Source organism: Carex rostrata, chromosome 32 (genome assembly GCF_964058835.1).
Source record: "Carex rostrata chromosome 32, lpCarRost1.2, whole genome shotgun sequence".
In the NCBI taxonomy this organism is placed as follows: Eukaryota; Viridiplantae; Streptophyta; class Magnoliopsida; order Poales; family Cyperaceae; genus Carex; species Carex rostrata.
Window position 1 is genome coordinate 573,816 of NC_135949.1, and position 15,333 is coordinate 589,148.

Here is a 15,333-nt window from a genome sequence, read left to right on the forward strand (position 1 = left end):
AAAATCAATATTTGTGAACCATTCAAAAACAACGATTTTGTATCTATCTAAAAAAATAGTAAAAGTTTTCAAAAATTTAAAATTTGATCTCCAAGTACATTTTAATATGTGTATCATGTTGATAGGTTCGATTGACTATTTATATTTTGCAAATAAAGATATAACATATGAGACATGAGACATTTAAACCTAGAGTATTAATTATACCCTTAACGGGTATACCCGACCATATCCGCCCGTGCCCAAGCCCGGGTATGGGTCGGGTACTCGGGTATGCGGGTACGGGCAAAAACCGGACCGGACCGGTTTTTTTTGACAAATACCCGACCATACCCTACCCGACCATACCCGTACCCGACTTTACCCTATCCGGGTATCCGTCTACCCTTACCCGTACCCGTACCCTTATACCCGACCAAAATTAAAACCCCAAATTCAAATTCCCCCCCAAACCCTTAATTTCTATTTTTTAAAATCTGTTTTTTAATTTCTATTTTTAAAATTCTGTTTTTTAATTTCTGTTTTTAAATTTCTGTTTTTAAATTTCTGTTTTTATTTTTGTTTTTTAATTTCTGTTTTATCATTTCTGTTTTTTCATTTCTGTTTTTAAATTTCTGTTATTAAAATTCTGTTTTTATTTCTGTTTTTAAAATTCTGTTTTTATTTCTGTTTTTTAATTTCTGTGTTTTAATTTCTGTTTTTTAATTTCTGTTTTTAAAATTCAGTTTTTAATTTCTGTTTATTAATTTCTGTTTTTAAAATTCTGTTTTAATTTCTGTTTTTATTATTTATATTTTATTGTTTTAAAGTAAAAAAAACACATAACAAAAACAGAAAAAAAATATATCAGGAAAGAAAACGGAAAAAAATGAAAAAAAAAATGAAATTTTTTTCAGAAAAAGCAGTAAAAAAAAACGGAAAAAAAAAATACCCGTACCCGCCCTACCCGTCAAGGGTACACGGGTACGGGTATAGGACGGGTAGGGTATGGTTTTTGAAAAAAATACCCGACATACCCGTATACCCTAGTACCCGACATACCCGACATACCCGTATACCCTAGTACCCGTCATACCCGTACCCGAGACGTACCCGTACCCGTGCCCGGGTATACCCGGGGTACCCGTACCCGCCCGACCATTAATACACTATTTAAACCCTCCTCATTTACATATCTATATTTGATTTATTAATCTCTTATTTTTAATAGGTAGTTAGCTTAAAATTAGATTGATCCTATTGATTGGCCAAGGATATTGTTGGGAATGAGTAATGTTTTTACATTAATTTCATATCATCGATTTTCGCAGGCCAATATTCTTGTATAATTAATTAAAGCATTTTTTTTTCTTTTTTTTGATAAAAGGCTTCTTTGCCCGTTTCATTAAAGAAACAAAGTACCAACACATTCATCATAGTTCTTAGTGTTTAAACAAGCAAAAAACATAGCTAACCAACAAAATAACTGCAAAGAGATGTCTTAGCAAGGCTAACTCGATTGACGATCCGACTTTACCACTGTGCTTCTCGTGCCTTTCTTTACTCGGATTAGTTCTTCATTCTTCGATCGATAACTTTTCAACTTTAACTTAATATAATGGCACCAAAGAAGGTTAGTGCTAATAAGGGCAAGAAAAGAGCTTGATTGGGATGTGAAGAGGGTCAAGGTAGTGGTGGTAATATAGAACCAAACTTTATTATTCACCGGTCCAATAAATACCTATTTCGGGATATTGTGGCATATGAGAATTTCACGGGCCAATTCATAGAAAGACAATTAACCAATTGTTACTATTTTGATAAGGTCACGGTAACCTTTAGACAACCCGAGGATGACAAAACTTTCACATACCTAAACTATTGGAATTGGAATTCTTTTGTCAGTTGTTGCGAACCATACATCGAAATCCTTACCCGCACCTTCTATGCAAACCTCAAAATCCAAGAAACCCCATGCATTCTCTCTTCGTGGGTATGTAGACAAGAAATTGTCCGTTCTCTTGGGAACATTACCGCATGGCTTGAACTTCCAAATGAGGGTGAAAAAACCTATCTTCTCAGAAGCTGGACACAAATGGCTATTGATACGGTCGATCATTACAAGAGATGGTTTGATCAAAATAACGTTGGTGGAGCACCAATCTATATCTCTCATCTTCCATCTCTACATAAATTGCTCTTTCTCTTCATCAATAACATTCTCATCCCAAAAGCCACCATCAAAACCAACCTTGAATGGGGACCCATGTACTACCTTCGCCACCTCATCTCAATGGATAATAAACACTTCAACATACACTAAATTATTCGCCATATGAGAAGTGCTTTCAAAAGCAAAGTATCCCTCTTGCCATATGCTCATCTTATTCACAAAATCATTCGCCAAAATGGCATTGAAATACCCGAGGAGCAACAATTTCATTTCCCGATAAACTTGGTTGATCATTTAACTAAGATCGGGTGAATACATGGTCACTCGAATTTGGATTTACCAAATTTTCGACCCGATCTATAGGATGTAAATGATTGGATCAATAGCCAAGGCGCTTTACCTAACTAATATTGGAATCCCGAAGAATTGGTTCAAGATAACCAAGAGCAAAATGAACCGGCACAAGATGAACCAATTCAACCTCCACCAGTCCAAGAACCCCTACCTCAATTTGTACCTCAGTCGGGTCAATTTCTCCCACCACAAGGTCTAAATGAGCAAATGATTTGATTATGCCAACAAATGAATGCTTATCATCTTGAAACTCAACAACAATACCAAGCAACGCAAAAGGAGTTCCAAGACCTCAAAAAGGGGCAAATGAGAATACGAAAACAATTGCAACACAACACCAAGGCCATTGGATTACTTGATGAGGCTCAACAAAGCCTCTCGAATCGATTTGTCAAGCAATACGGCGCCTCAAGTAGTCTGGCACCTCAAACTCAGTTTGGTGCAAATGTTCAAGAAGATGAAATTCTTGAAGAGGATTAAAACCCCGAAGAAGAAGAGGCTCAAGACGAAGAAGAAAATGAAGATGAAGAAGAGGAGGAAGTTGAAGAAGAAAATGCGTGTGATGACATCATGGACGACTAGCCGTTTTATCAATTTCAAACTTTAGTTTAAAACTTTCTATTTTAATTGGTTGCTATGAACTTATTTCTCTTTCATGAATGTTTAATTTGGACTTGATAATTTGGATTTTATTTGGTTGTGTTGAATTGTAGCTTGAATTGTTTTTAATTGTTTTTGTGGTTGAAATTTATGAATTGTGGAATGTTTAGGGGTTAAAATGCAAAAATATTGGATGCTTCCATTGCTATATTTTTAAATGATTGGTGAATGATATGGATATGTATGAGATGTTGTGATTGAATTAATTCTAAGTCTTGCATGAATTGAATGGTTATATGTGTGTGAATTATGGCATGCAAAAGTTAGAATATAAATTGACAATACTTGTTTAAAAATTTGCAATTGTGTTCGAATTTGTTAATTTATCATGAAATGATAGAGTAATCCCTCAATTTTTTATCATTTGTGATTTATCGGTCTTATATTACTAAATTAAGGAGGAGTGCATATTTTGAGGGGGAGCACTATGAAATTGTGCTATCTTTCTCTCTTTCATCGATTTCAAAAAGGGAGAGAAATTACTAGACATGCAAAATCAAAATTGGGTAAATCAAATTGAAAAAAATTTGATTGATGCACATACTCGCATTGTTTTTTTTTTTGCAAATCGTCAAAAGGGGGAGATTGTTGTTCTAGCAATAATTTTTTTTGTCTGTTTGACTAATTTGCAAAAATATACAATTATTAAATTTTATGATTTCTTTTACTTGAAAGATATGCAGGTTCAAATCAATTAGAATTGCAATGTGGAGTGCTTGGACTGAAAAAATCATAAAGACTATCAAGGATTTAAATTGTAAAATTATAAACTTGGTAAAGTCTGTTTGATGTTGTTTCAACAGGGAACAAACGTTGGTAACGTTTGTAAAACGTTATAACAATTTCAGCCTATCAGAAATGATGAAGTACACTGCTTGATCAAACTCAGAATTTAATCACAAACGTTGGTAACGTTTGTTAATCGTTACAACAATTTAATTAAATCAGTGTTGTAATGTTTTAATTAAATTCAACCTTCAGAAATTTATATTTTTGATCAAATTTTACAGTGCAAATCGTTACGTAACATTTTACAATTGTTGGTAATGTTTCATTGAGCTGTCAGAAAATTGAAACCCTAAATCGCATTTTGAACTAAAACGTTGGTAACGTTTTAAGTCAAAACAGCTCATTTTTTAGATGGTATCAAAGATTATCCCCCACAAACCCTAGTCAACCCTTTCTTAGAGAAGTTTGGATGGGTCAACGACGAGACAGAGGAGACTGTCAGATAACATTAATGTTCTAAATAGCGTTTATTGCGTCAAAGCATAAAGCCTACAAAAAAAGCTATAGCGAAAGCTATACTACATAGCATTTTTTATTTTTATAAAAATTATAACATATATTTGTACTAAATATCAACATTATCTAAGTCTCATAAAACACTAAATAACATCAACCCATGCATTTGTGGCGACAAATGCTTACTGTTTCTAATCCATACGCTTTGGGCCTCTCATAGTGGACAAAAAAGTATGATAAAAAGTAATGATGTTTGGGAGGATGGTATCAAAGATTATCCCCCACAAACCCTAGTCAACCCTTTCTTAGAGAAGTTTGGATAGGTCAACGACGAGACAGAGGAGACTGTCAGATAACATCAATGTTCTAAATATATAGCATTTATTGTGTCATAGACTCATAGCAGAAAGCATACAAAAAAAATTATAGCGAAAGCTATGCTAAATAACATTTTTTATTTTTATAAAAATTATAACATATATTTGTACTAAATATCAACATTATCTAAGTCTCATAGAACAATAAATAACATCAAATTAATTAAAAAATTATAATATTCATATTGAACCACTACAAAGTCCAAATTGCGCGCGACTCAAAATATCCATAGTAATAATAATATCATAAATTATCGATCTTTTTCTATTCCAAATATATTCAGCATCATGACATAATCTATCTTTTTTCTATTTAAATTTCAAAATAATTTAGACTTCATGGCATAATTAACAATCTTAATCTATTCAAAATATTCAAACTACCATGTAGTAAGTACCATTTTGTTACTTCAAGAAATATCTTAATATATTCAATCTGAGCATTTATTTAGAGCCCATATAAATTGGAAAAAAAAAAACTCAAGTTGCATAGTGCGCTGTAACTTTCTTATTTGATTTTGTTTGATGGATCTCTCATTTAATAATTAATAGTTTAATATATAGCTTAGCATGTCAATTGCAAAAAAAAAAATCACGGTTAAAATCCAATATGAGCATTTATTTAAAGCCCATATAAATTAAAAAGAAGAAAAAAAAAACAACTCATGTTGCATAGCGCACGCTATTTGCACTACACGCTATGTGTTATAGCAGATCGCTATTACCGCTATAGTATCCGTAGCTCAAATAGCGCGTTTTGATGTCATAGCTTAACGTTTAGGGTCCAAAAATGCTATAGTGCGCTATTTAGAACACTGGATAATATAGAAGCTTTCAAGAAAATATATGCCACAGCTGCGAAAGAGCTGTGCGTCTTGCTTTGTAAAGGTGGTAGTGATATCAATATTATGTACATTGCTTCTACTTTGTTTCCTTAGTTTTCTTTCTTCTATTTTTTCAGTAATTATGTGAGTGCTGTAATTTGTTACCGAACTTAAATTGGGCAGTTGTACCGGTAAATATTGTGTTTGGAATAATATGCTGGAGTGATTTGTCATTTTAAAGAGCAAATATTATTGTTTGATTGTATTAGGTCGTTTCAACTGCTTCGTATCTTTCATGTCTCATTGTGTTTCAGATATTTTATTTTTATTTGCAATGTCCAAACAGTCTATCTGAACTGATCAATATGATCTCCATATGTATTAAAATGTGTTTGGAAACCAAATTTTATATATTTTATTATTTTTTAGATAGCTATTTGTGGACCATCAAAAAATAACGATTTTGTATCTATCTAAAGAAATAAAATAGTAACAATTTCCAAAAATATAAAATTTGGTCTGCAAGTACATTTTAATATGGTTATCATGCTGATCGATTGGAATTGACTGTTTACATTTTTGCAAATAAAGATATAATGTATGAGGCATGATAAATACAAGACATTTGAACCCTCCTTATTTACATATCTATATTTGATTCCAAGATTTAAATTGTGTTTATCCCGTCATAGCGGAATAGCTTAAAAAAACAATGCTATGCTTAAATAGCGTCACTATAGCGCAAAATAGCGCGGTATAGTGCCGATAACGTCATAGCTTTTATAGTTTGAAAACACTACATCGCCAATATAACACGCTATTTAGAACCTTAATTTGATTTATTAATCTCTTATTTTTAATAGGTAGTTAGCTAAAATTAGATTGATCCTATTGATTGGCACAACTGTTGGTTTTGGGTCCAAATCTCCTAAAGTAACTCAAATTTTGAGTTTGGATTAAGACCATCATCCGATTAAAATCTCCGGTCGAAGTTATAAATCACGTACTTATTCTTTATTCGTGCAAATTGTGATCGGACGGTCCCAAAAAATGTTGATTGACTTACTCTTAGTGGAGTATAGGTTAGGTTAATTTGTGTTTAATCTCTACATAAAGTCGCTTTCCGGATTGAAATTCGAAAGTTCAAACAAAGTACAAAAAAATTCACCCAGGATTAGAATCATTAAAAAGTTCAAAGGAAATAAAAATGGGAAAAAAAGTATCATATTATTAAAAATCGTGGGACCTCGATATATATAATAATTTGATTTGGCCCAGTCATCTGGCCAGAAATGAATTGGCAATAACCCGCAGGACAAGATCACATGAACTGCTAGCTACTAAATTAAATTCTATAAAATTAGTTATTGGGAATGAATTATGTTGTTACATTTGTTTGGTGTCTTCAATTTTCACAGGCCAATAATGTTGTTGGGAATGAGTAATGTTTTTACATTTTTTCGTGTCGATGCACATATCCCACGGATCTTTTTTTCTATTGTTAAAATGTGATTGTCTTGGAGAAAGTTTTAAAGTGAAAAATGTAATATATCCTTGCAAATTCAAAATGATTGTGCTCCTGATAATTTTGAATAGTTAATATTTTGAACAGTAAATTTTTCATCTTGTATTTTTTCGATCAACATGTGGGCCGCGGTGGTGGTCTGGCAAACATTCCAATGGTTTGAAAATATTCAACGATAGTCGAGTTATGTGTTTTATTATTTTGTTACAAATAGAACGTTATAAAGTGTTTACATGAGTACACCTAGTATGTTTGTAAATTGAGAAAAGGTTTTCATTCATATGTATTTGTCCACGTTTTGTCCACATAACTTATCCACTCTCTGTTTAATTGATTTTAACGGACTCCGCCTTCCTTTTATAATCAGATCTCTCTTTCTCCCAATCCTCCGCCTCTCCCTACTTTTTTTCCTCTAGCAGCGCCCCCCCCCCCCCCCCCCCCCCCCCCTTCTCAATCTGCTCTTCTGCTTCGACAGCGATGGAGTACACAAATTATTTTTAGCGAACACAAATCACTAATCTCTGGTATACAATTTTGTTAACGTTTGGTACACAAATCATTTTTAGCGATTGAGCCTTGTATTCGATTTGTATTCGCTAATCTCTTTTCGCTAAATTGTTCCCGACTCTCTCTCTCTCTTCTCCGTTAATTTTTTAAAAATTGACAATCTTTCTAGGCTCTTTCTATTTTTTCAATTAGCGATCTAGATCGGCTCTTTCTTGATTAACGAAAACACAGATCTATTTTATTATGCGATCCATTTAACTCTTCTATCTATCTCGCTAAATAGGTTTTGCTTTTAGTACGAGAAAGTACTAGAAGATCGGAGAAGAAACATATATATGGCGTGGTATAATGATAAGATTATATTGAGACGATCGTTTTGAAGAATATTTGATTGAAGCAGGAGGATAAAGGTATTCCTAGCACGTGGCAATATAGTCAGGTTTGCTTTTCTCATCTCCAAATTTATTTCTCCCCATAATGTGGCAATCTAGATAATTATTACTGGACTATAATGTTGCTAGCTATTTCATAATTATCAAGTGGTTCAAATGAATTTTTTTAAATAGATTTCCAAGATCTATGTAATATTTTACATGATACATGAATTAGGTTCAAATGTTATATAGAGTATTTTATAGGATATAGTTCACAGTTTTATATGATATATGTACCATTTTACAGTATCTATTATTACTGATGTTTATAGCTTTGTAGTATATAGTTCACAATTGTACATGATATAGTTTACAGTTTTACATGATATAGTTCACAGTTTTACATGATATGTAGAGTATTTTGCAGTTGGTTGAAATGGTTATAAATATCATGCAATTTGAGATGATAAAAAATGCAATGGGTGTTATTTCATTGCAATCTCTTCATATTTACAAGATATATGTTACCAGGTTATAATTAAAGAAAAATTTTACTCTATTTTATTGGTGTATAAATTATTTTTTACTTCTTAGCTATGTTACCTGGATACTTCATATTAGGTTCCGTACCCGTGTTGGATACATATCTGATACCGATACATGTTCGATATGGCATAGATACGTATCGGATACACCAGCTGGGGTATTGGGTGAGCTAGCGTATCCTTAACCACATGATACGGTTGCCAATACGTGTTGAAACTGTCTGATACAACTTGAAACGCGCTCCGCTATGAAAACATCAATCAATGTATAGGATACACATGTCAATGTTATAAGATACATCTGTTATTTTATAGGAAACATCAGTTAACTATATTGGTTATATCAGTTACTTTACAAGATTTATTTTGCACATACATAAGATACATCAGTTAATTTTATAGGATACATCCGTTAATTTCATTGATTAGATAAGTTAATTTGCAGTTACATAGGATAGATAACTTAATTGTGTAGGATACATCTGTCAATGTTATAATATACATCTGTTATTTTATAGGAAACATCAGTTAACTATATTGGTTATATCAGTTATTTTACAGGATTTATTGTGCACATACATAAGATACATCAGTTAATTTTATAGAATACATCCGTTAATTTCATTGATTAGATAAGTTATTTTACTGGATTGTTTTATTTTTATCACCTATATAGTATATATTAGTTAATTTTATATGACACATAAGTTATTTTGCTTGATTGATTTTGAAGGTACGTAGGATACATCAGTTATCTTATTTTGCTTGAATTTCACACAGGTAAAAAACTTGTAAGTTTATTTTGTAGTTCTGATTTGTAATAAATCCAATTTGTTACATTGTTTATTTTATTTGTATGCAGGACAATATTTCGAAAGAACGTGTGGTTCTTGTGACGAGGCTTCTTACTCGTCCCAATAATGAATACATGAGGTTTTTAATGTATAAGTTATTTTTTCTTAGTTTTTTTTATGCTATTCTGAATGTTGAATGATATAATTAGGTTTGCTATTTTGTGGTGAATATTACTATTTTTGTTAAACAAATGTTGTGTGTGGTGAATATTATGGTTTTGTTGAACAGATGATGAATGTATGTTTATTTTTAGAAATTTTACAATATATATGAAATTAATTTATAGTTTAGATTTAGCAATATTATGGTTTTGTCAGTTGTATGTTTTGTTTTTTTAGTTTTATTTTATCTTTTTCATATGCTTATTTTACATTATTGAAATTTTATAGTTTTTACGTTTTGTTTCACAGTTTCAATTCACAATTTTACAGTATTGAAAATTTATATTTTTTAAAAGGGGGAATTTCATGTATACTCCTCAAAAACTTCAATATTACGTATTTCCCCCTCAAAAGTTTGTAATATCATATTTACCCTTCAAAATTACAAAAACTCACATATTTACCCATTTCATCAAAAAATATATTATATATATATAAAAGTAATTAAATAATAATATATCATAATCTAAAATTTACTTTGGACCATTCTACCATTCTTTTCTCATTCTTCTTCTCCAAGTGCCCGCTAACTACTCCAACCAATTTTTCTTCTCTACAACTTATTCAAGAACTTGTCAGCCAACAGTATACCTTGTTATCTCTTTTGCTTGATTACTCGTTCCCACTTTCAACTCATATTATGCCCTCCCCTCAATAATCTCTCACTTCCTTTCTCCCAACAATTCTATGCCATGGTTGACCAAGATGCATTCCTAAAAACTCTAAGACGTCTCTTGGCTCAGCTCCTAATTCGTTCATGGCTCCCAGCGCCATCTTTTGTCAAAGGTTAAGAAAAAAGTTATATGATATCCAACCATATTAAACGAATTGAAATGAATTGGCCAAAATATATATTTGAAATGCTAAAGGATACCAATCCAGAGACAGAACCTGCATCTTCGCAACCTGCTCTTGTTTTTCTTTTCGATATAGAAGCCCTTAATTAGGCTGATACATAGAGTTTACTATGGTAAAAAAACAGAGAATATAAAAACTATCTTAAGCGTTCCAACTATTCTGACATTCAATTCCAGTGCTTCTCTTGATTACAATTGGAGCTCATTATTTAAAAATAGAGTATGTGAACCCTATGCAGCCTATTGTTGTTACTAATAGGAAAGAAAGCAATGTCACCCTTCTTCATAATTTTCTTTGCTGCGTAGAGGTTAAGAAGAACTAAAGAGGAAGAATGAGATAGTAAGGATATACTTGTCTGAATTGAATTTTAGAATTCAATATTATTATTTAATAACTTTTAGATATATTTAATATATTTTATTGATGAAATGGGTAAATATGTGAGTTTTTGTAATTTTGAAGGGTAAATATGATATTATAAACTTTTGAGGAGAAAATACGTAATATTGAAGTTTTTGAGGGGTATACATGAAATTCTCCCTTTTTAAAATGTATTTAATCGTTTTCATGTGCTAATTTTACATTGTTGTAAATTTATAGTTTTTACTTTTTGTTTTCACAGTTTAGGTTTACAATTTTACAGTATTAAAAATTGACATTTTTAAATTTTATTTCATATACTAATTTTACAATTTTGTAATTTTATAGTTTTTACCTTTTCATTTCACAGTTTAACTTGAGATTTTTACAGTATTAGAAAATTGATATTTTTCAACATTTTATTTTATCGTTTTCATCTGTGAATTTTGCATGTCTGTAATTTTATAGTTTGTACATTTTATTTTTATAGTTAAAGTGGTCAATTTTACAGTATTCATTATTTTGATGATTTATTTGTGTGTTCATTAATTCAAGAAAAAATAATCAAAAAATAATCAGAAAATTTAATTTTGTTTTTTTATCACTTTTTTGTCAAAATAATTGTTAATAACTCACACTAACTACTAATAACTTCCTATAACTGCAATTTTCAAAAGTACAGTTTGGAAGTACAATTTTCTTGTCCTATTGTGCAAGTTGCAGTCTTTTTTTAACTATTATAGAACCACTTCAAATAGTTGCTGGATGTTTTGTGATTAACTAATATATTTTATGTGATATATTGTATTATTATACAGCATGTAGAAGTAGTTTTACAGTATTTGCGCAAGTCAAATCTGTGGACAAATGGTGGACAAAAGTCTGTGGATTAATTTCAAAATTTATTAAATTTGTTTGAAATAATGAACTAAAATTATTGAAATTGATCTATTTTATAAATTACATGTTTACATATAAAATTTTGAATTAATTTAGTATAACATTAAAACAGTAAAAAAATAATGAAAAATAACTTGTATATTTTTTTTTGAAACGCTTCACTTCATCTTAATTTAGTTTAAAAATTTAAAAATTTTACATATAAATAATTTAAATTATAAAATTAAATTATTAAGAGATTTGGCGAGCTTAACAATATATACTTTAGCGTACTCTTTTATATATTATAATATGATTTGATTTGATGGTGTTGCGTTGCATATCTGAGCAAACCCAACCCTGCTGCGATGACGTTGTTTTGTGAATTCATACAAATTTTATAATGTATGGAACTATAATTCATTTTGTCAGGTCACAACTAAGAGATAGGAGTAGGTACAATGGGTATTGGATTTACTTTTAGGTTCAATTAGTTCTAACATTATACAATTAGTATTAAGATAAGTATGCACGGAAATTGATACAGACTCGCACAGATTTTAATACGAAACTCACGAATCTTAATGCAATATAATGGTCACTACATCCATCGAATCAAAGTAGATCCGATGGACATCGGACCTACTCTGAACTCCACAACTAGATATCTAACAGTCACAGCAACAGCAAAGGATAACAATGCAGCCCATCGGACCTACTCTGAACTCCACAACTAGATATCTAACAGTCACAGCAACAGCAAAGGATAACAATGCACCCCATCGGACCTACTCTGAACTCCACAACTAGATATCTAACAGTCACAGCAACAGCAAAGGATAACAATGCAATTATGTATGATACCAAGCCCCATTCGTTGGAGACAGGATCTTTAGTCTTTAGTTGTGGGGCAGCCCGGCCGGTTTACATACGATATTATCAACCCATGCATTTGTGGCGACAAATGCTTACTGTCTCTAATCCATACGCTTTGGGCCTCTCACAGTCGACAAAAAAGTATGATAAAAAGTAATGATTTAACTAATGATCTGAACCTGCAAAAGGTTTGTTCTAAGTTCCCTGAGATCTTATATATTCGGCATATGATGCATGCATGTACCTGATCGTAATTAGTTGTGATAAAAAGTAGCTAGGTGCCTACCACTTAATTATCTGCATAGAATTAGTTGTCCCACTTTAAATATTGTCCGTTTAATTAGGTAGGTAAGGGCATTTAGCAAATTTAACTAATTATTAATGGGATTAATGTTGAATTTTTTAGTTAGAAACAGAGAGATTTGAATGAGAAAATATATTTCATCCTTTTTAATCTAACTTGTACAGTGGTTTCCTTATATAGTTGGAGAAAAATAAATACAACGGTAATATGCCTATTCTATACAGTAAGCTACAGTATTAACGGTAACTTTTTATCTTTATTTAATTCTTAACGGGTCTAATTTATCCTTCATTCTCAACAATTAATTTATATATTTACCCAATTAAACCGTGTCTTTCTTTTCAATGAGGTAAGTCCAGTTAATGACATGCTCTTACCATTGTATTACCTTAAAATAAAATTAGGCAATTATTATTGAACCATTGTATTGCTTTTAAATCAAATTAGACAAAATTATCAAATAAATTTGTTTCCTTTTGACTAAAATAAATCACAAGTGACAAGCATGAGGTATTTTCTTAATTTTGTAGTGTCAAATACATGCATTTATTAGATCCTGTAGTGTGCTTAATTACTAAGTACAGTTGCCTTGCACTAACAACTATAAATACACGCTGATGCCCTTGCACTCTGCTACCTGCCATCTAACAGTTGTGTAGCTCCCTCTAAAATGGAACTAAAATACCAACAAAATGATACCTCAATGTTACTATTGGCAACCCTAACAGCTCTATATATTTCTCTATTTTCTCTATTACATTTTCAAATATTGCACCTTAAAGCTATCCACAAACTGTTACTTGATAGACTATGTGTGCTTCAAACCATCACCCGACCGAAAACTCTCTACTCTAACCAGCGGTGAGATCATAAGACGCAACAAAAACCTTGGCCTACCTGAATACAAGGTTTTACTTAAAATGATAGTCAGGTCCGGCATTGGTGAAGAGACCTACAGCCCGAGAAATATCTTAGAAGGCCGTGAAGAGTCGCCATCAATGGACGATGCAATGCTTGAAATGGATGAGTTTTTCAAAGCCTCTGTTGCCGACATATTTGCTAAAACGAACATCTCACCATGTGACGTGGATGTTTTGGTGGTTAGCATTTCTTCTTTCTCTCCAACCCCATCCCTTACATCAAGAATCATGCGGGAACATAAAATGCGCGATGATGTGAAAACTTATAATCTCTCGGGCATGGGTAAACGACATTTTCAAATCTGGCAAGAAAACTGTAGCAATGGTGGTTTGCGCTGAATCAACGGTGCCTAATTGGTATTGTGGCAATGACAAGTCAATGATGCTCAGCAACGTCCTATTTCGATCTGGTGGGTCCGTGATGCTACTCACCAACAACCCGACCATGCGGAACCGAGCCAAGATGAGATTAAAGTGCATTGTGAGGACCAACACTAGTAGTAATGACGATGCTTACAGCTGTGTGATTCAGAAAGACGATGATAAGGGTCGGCTTGGGTTCTACCTAGGCCCAGACCTACCTAAAGCCGCCATACGTGCATTCACTAAAAATTTCCAACAGCTCATGCCACAAGTATTACCGTACCGTGAACTTTTACTTTACATGTACCGTATTGCCTGGCACAACATAACAAACCAAAAAGAAAAGTTGAAGTCAGCAGCACCAAAACTTAATTATAAGTCAGGAATTGATCATTTTTGCTTGCATGCCGGTGGGTCAGCAGTGATTGATGCAGTTGGAAATGTAATGGGATTGAATACATACGATGTCGAACCGGCTAGAATGACATTGCACCGATGGGGCAACACATCTGCCAACAGTTTGTGGTATGTTTTGGGGTATATGGAGGCAAAGAAAAGGCTGGGAAAGGGAGACAGTTGGAGCAGGGTTTGCATGCAATAGTTGTATTTGGGAGGTGAAGAGAGATTTGGGAGGATTGTATCAAAGATTACCCCCCACAAACCCTAGTCAACCCTTTCTTAGATAAGTTTGGATGGGTCAACGAAGAGACTGAGGAGTCTCTCTCAGATAATTTAGAAGCTTTCAAGAAAAGATAGGCCACAGCTGTGAAAGAGTTGCGCGTCTTGCCTTGTAAAGGTGGCAGTGATATCAATATTATGTAGATTGCTTCAACTTTGTTTTCTTAGTTTTCTTAATTATATTTCTTCTATTTTTTTTCAGTAATTATGTGAGTGCTGTAATTTGTTGCCCGACTTAAATTGGGCAGTTGTACGTACTGGTAAATGTTGTTGTTTGGAATAATATTCGTGTGAATTGTAATCGGACGGTCCGAAAAAATCTTGATTGACTTACTCTTAGTGGAGTATAGCCGTATAGGTTAGGTTAATTTGTGTTTAATCTCTACATAAAGTGGCTTTCCGGATTGAAATTCGAAAGTTCAAACAAAGTACAAAAAAATTCACCTGGGATTAGAACCATTAATTAAAAAGTTCAACGGAAATAAAAATGGGAAAAAAGTATCATATTATTAAAAA

General features: G+C 32.3%; 1 pseudogene; it reads left to right on the forward strand.

Annotated features, from left to right (window-relative positions):
• Window positions 1–12,448: 12,448 nt before the first annotated feature.
• Window positions 12,449–14,895, forward strand: LOC144547751 (3-ketoacyl-CoA synthase 12 pseudogene; annotated as a pseudogene).
• The last annotated feature ends 438 nt before the right edge of the window (window positions 14,896–15,333 follow it).